Source organism: Rhopalosiphum padi, chromosome 1 (genome assembly GCF_020882245.1).
Source record: "Rhopalosiphum padi isolate XX-2018 chromosome 1, ASM2088224v1, whole genome shotgun sequence".
Lineage (NCBI taxonomy): Eukaryota > Metazoa > Arthropoda > Insecta > Hemiptera > Aphididae > Rhopalosiphum > Rhopalosiphum padi.
In genome coordinates, this window is record NC_083597.1 from 50,909,457 (window position 1) to 50,915,089 (window position 5,633).

Genomic DNA, 5,633 nt, shown 5'->3' on the forward strand with positions numbered 1-5,633 from the left:
GTACATAGAATATAGTGAAATCTCAATGACGTCTTTACGCATAAATACGAATATTTGTACATGATTGGTACTGTTCGACGTCATTTATTACTAAAAATACGCATATTGTGCACAAATCGTTTCCAACACTATAGGTACCAACATGGCAACATATTCTTCGAAAATACGAAATTTAAAATGTAAAAAGGCGAAATAAATTAAAAAATAATAATGAATGATTGGAAAATGAAAAATATAAAAAACGTGTGTTAACTACAACCATTGAAATATTACAAATACGCAGTTGGAAATTATAATAATATCTCAATATGCGATATGAAGTGTTGTGCCCATATTATAGTACCTAATGTCAAACAAATTTAAGTAATTCTTTCTACAACTTATATAACTGGTATAAACATAATTGTGTTACGAGTGAGATATTGGGTATGGACACTGTTTTTTCAGTTGCCAGGCGATAACACACGCATAATAATAGTCCATTTGTACGGCGTGGACGATTTGTAGACGAGCGAAGAACAAATTGTCTCGTTTTAATACGTATATTATGGATATTACGTAAAAAGCTGTTAGATGCCGATATACCATAATATGTATTAAATGAAATACGTAAAAACAAACAAAAAAATTAAACGTCAACGTTACGTTTCAATAACAAAAAAACAAACGATTTAAATTTCATAACCATACAATTACGTGGACGTCTACGTTTATCCCATATAGGGTTATGGTATTATGTATATATATATAAATATAGGATTACCGTGTTAATTATGTACACAATTGAGGGCAAAGGGTCAAAATTTGAAGCGATTCAATCAGTAGACGTATACATAAGTATGTAATTGCAATGAGTAATGACAGTGGACACCGTTAATAATAATAATAATAATAATAAAAAAAAAATAAACGGTTTTCATAAATCTCCATTTAACTATAATATAAACGTCTCACTATTTTTTTTTTTCGTTCCACGATTCCACTGTAAAACAGGCAATGATTTATTTACGAACCGGTAATGACGACGCGTTGTAAAAAATAATTCAAATTAATTGACCGTCGTAACAATTAACAACTCTCCGGGTTGGTACATATATTTCAAGCTCGTTCACGACAATTTAATTAACCGTACCTATATAATATATTATTATTATGTACACGACGGCGACGAGCCGATGTACACGCGCTGACGTATAAATGCATAATAGATATTTTATTCCTCACAAATTTTTAATCGCCGGGTTTCTTGTGTTATTGTTTCAAAGACAAATGCTTTTTAAACGATATTATAAATCATTATTTAAACTCATTCACGGCCCATAATAAAATAATTATAATATAATATATATATATATGATATGGCTGTTAATCGCTGGCCGCAAATATAACACATATAACAATATAACTCGTTTGTATAAATAAAAACAAACACGATAACATATTTTACAGACTTACACACATCTCTGCATACCTCATCTGTGTTCGGTAACAAAAACCGGCATATGCGATGCTCACAAATAGTCGTAAAACTTTTGCAATTTTTAAAATCATGTCTGACGAGATAACTGTACAGAAATATCGTAAGACTCTCGTTTTCTACAAATATACATTATACATTTCTCACGATGTTATAATTGTTTTAGACGTAAACGTCGTGTGATCAATATTACATAAACTCACGAGTCGGTTTTGTTAACGACAAAAAGTAATTTTCTTTCCGCCCAAAATAAACTGTATATACGATCGTATAAGTATGTATATATTATTGGTAAATATAGGTACCATGTGTATATAATTTTGCCAATGGATCGTGCGGTTACCGCGTTAAGCTATTATTTTTGTAGTCCATCCTTTTAATTAATTACAAATCACAACGATTTTACTGTCGAAGATCATACATGTACGCGATATACACATATCAAAATCATCTTCATTGCAAAACATCAAAGCGCCTAGTAAATAGTCAATAAAATAGGTATTATAATTTATTTTACACTAAGATAAAATACGTGTTATCAATAAGAGTATACTATTATATTATATTTGGGATACAAAAATGTATAATAATATCGTTTATGATTTTATTATAAAATAGTGTTTTAAATAAAAAGTAAAACATTGTTTTTCGATTTATTCGTACAATAATCATATTATAGTAATTTTAACAATAATAATTATTATTATTTAGGTGTGAACTGAATATAGAAAAATCGTTGGGATTAAAACATTGACTGGTAATTTTTGTATATTATAAACAAATACGTTTAGTTTTTATTTTGTTCAAAACCGTCGAAACTTTTTTACTTGTACGGTTATATTGTCTTAATGGGGTGCTAATGTCGCTATTTTAGATACTGATACTGATAATCTGTATATTTTTTTAAACAATTGTATAATATTAAATTTATTAAAATATTATAGGGAAATATTAAAACACATGTTATACCTATACGAAGGATATTATAAATTATAAAACATATTTAACTTGACGATAAAATGATTTTATTAGGATCGAATTTTACGTAGTTTGTTAAAATGATATTATTATGTAGCTATATTATATATATATATATATATATCGGGATTATAAAGCAGAGAGTAAATTATTCGAATCAAACGTATAAGGCGACAGGCGTGATACGCGCACGCCGCACGGTTTACCTATTTCGCTAACCTGACCTATCGCCGTACCAGAAATTATAGTTACAAGTATATAAAAATCATTAAAATCATTATTTTTTTTAGTTTTTTAATGCAATTCTATTAAACTACGGGATATTATAGTATTACGTAACAGTCTGATAGGTAATTATAATCGTGATTATTTATGATGAAAATGCAATGCGAAAACACAACGCATCCATTAGAGTCAAAAAGTTTGTTGAATGTTAGGGGAAGGGGCTTAAATGTTTTTGTATCAAGCGTTACATTAAATTAGTCAAACATATTTGCATAATCACATTTCCCGCACTATATACTGATGTTTTAAATATTTGTATTTCTTTTATTATAAAATGTATATTACTATTAGTGTGCGATAAACAATAGCAATGCAGAAAACTATAAATTACGGTTAATAATAACAAATAAAGCGTAGTATTTCTATAATCACGATATTTTTTCATTGGTATATAATAGATACTTTGAAAAAAATAAAATATTTTTACTTCCGAGATGAAAAAGCTCGGGTCGAAGACTCAAAAAACAGACCTACATTGAATCTAATTTATAAATAAACTCATTTGAAATAATAGCAAATTGTTACAATATTACGTATTATACCTTCATAATAATATCTTTTTTTACTTTATAATATAGGATTTAAAATATTTGTGTTATATTTATGCAATTAACAAATGTTCTAATTTTTTTTTTTTTGAAATTATAGATTGGACATCAAAAGTTGGCACAAGACTATCCGGTGACACTATAGTAACAGAACACAATGGAATTAACTTCAGAATTTAAAATGCATGCGAAGATCACGTTACCAACGACGTTATAGACAACAAAGTGGTATGGTTTTCTAAAATTGTGTTAAAAGGGGTTAGGTTATGTGGTGCATTTTGTAATACTTAGAGCTAAAATATTTTTGACTGTTTTCATGTTTAGGTCTGTGTGAAGGGAATCGTTTAAGACATATCATCGATCGCAAGCTATTTCATCGGAGGGTTATTGACCGGAAGTCTGGATAGTTTTGGCTAGCGATAGCTATTGGCATAACCCCACATATGAACAATAAAAATTCAAATTATCAGCTGTTTTAGCATAGAATTGTAAGTTAATATAATACCTTATAAATCAATATATTTGTATTGTTTAACACTTAGCAATTGTTAAAGTTGGATATTTTATTTTTTTTTATATATAATTAAGTCCCGTGAGGCTCTTCTAATATCAACTGCGCCTATGGCATCGGTTCAATAAAAACACATCTTTACCATACACTGGTTCACGGTAACTATGCAGCTGGTAATATTATTGTTTTTTTTTTTTGTACTTATATTTTGCAAAACACGAAAACTCTTGCGTAGGTTTATATTATTTATAATATATATATAATAATAGTGAGGCGTATTCAATATTCATATAATATTTGCTTTATAATATTAAAATAAAATAATATATATGCCTATTATTCAGTTTCGCAACGTCGTATCGTATACAGAATGTACAATTCACTATTTACTACTGAGGGGAATATACGTAAACGGAGTTTTTGTTTTTGTAGTTTTTTTGGGGGGGGTTTTTTTTAATGTGAATTAAACGGTTCCTGTGCGTGTACATTATTAGTGTAAATATAGAAATTGGTGGTACTACAATTTTACCAAGTGAGTTTAGAGGTCTATAGTATTAAATTTTACGAGCTACTACTTTTTAGTTCTAATATTTGTTTAAACTCAATAATTTAATATGGAATGAAACACCCCCAGATACTCAGTGATTTTTTACTAAATTTGTGTATTTAAAAAAAATCACGTTTTAAACTTTACCGCGTGTACACAAATATCTTGAAGTCTCGCCGATATACCACGTTTCCCTATATTATATTATCATGACGTGTTACAATAAAACGTGTTCGTCGGCGTCATCGTCGCGAATAATAATAATAATAACAAAAAAAAAATTAGGGTTAACATTATTTTATAATATTATATCGTTGTATGTATATGAAAACATAATATTATAATAAAGTATGTGCACATACATAATATTATATTATATTATCCAAACGACAACGGTGCGATAATGGTTTTTTTTTCTCCAGGTCGCGGAGGGCCGTTTGTCGCGCCGCAGCACTATACCGTCATCGTCGTTGGTACGCACCTACCACACCATTATGATAATATTTTGTAACGGCGATATTATGCGCTGTATACCAGTGATCGCATAATACGCAGCTCACACTCATTTAACGAACGCGTTTGTCTAAAACTCGCACACACTCGTCATTATTGTGTATCGTTCTAAATTTTAATATCGCTTAGATTACAATATATACGTATTATGTTATTATTATATATTATCAGCCCGATATAATATACGTAATAATATTATAAATTATATACACGACGACTAATCGACCATAAATCCGCGAACAATATTAATATTATTTTTAATGGCCACCCGGGGGTGAAACGTATAGCTGTCTGCAGTGTGTGTGTGTGTGTGTGGGTATATGGGACGTGGTTTTTTTTTCACGAGTTCGTCCTGACCGTAAATTTTTTTGTTTTGTTTAGTTATTATTATTTTTTCTATTTGTATATTGTCTACGCGCCGCCCAATATCCCATATATTATCATATACGACTTACTACGCATATTTAATATCATATATATATATACACACGCGGGACATGACCGGGTGGGATAAGTATACAATAAAAAAAACAAAAATAGCCCAGTCACCACCATAATATACATATATTATACGTATATACGGTCGCGGGCGCCGGTGACAGCGGCAATGTATAAAAAATTAATAAATAAAAAACTGTTATTCATTGTGCAAAGGGTTGACGATGAGAACCCGGTCCTATGCTGTACGGTACTTGGTTCATTAGACCATATACTATTAGGTGTATGCGTATGTATATATATAATAATAAATTATGCGTATAATGCGCGTACGAG

General features: G+C 29.6%; 1 long non-coding RNA gene across 1 annotated transcript; it reads left to right on the forward strand.

The window, feature by feature from the left end:
* The first annotated feature begins 3,388 nt into the window (after positions 1-3,388).
* Positions 3,389-3,956, forward strand: LOC132920280 (uncharacterized). The gene is made up of 3 exons (XR_009660718.1): positions 3,389-3,516; positions 3,613-3,776; positions 3,877-3,956. It is a non-coding gene; the product is annotated as an uncharacterized LOC132920280 (long non-coding RNA).
* The last annotated feature ends 1,677 nt before the right edge of the window (positions 3,957-5,633 follow it).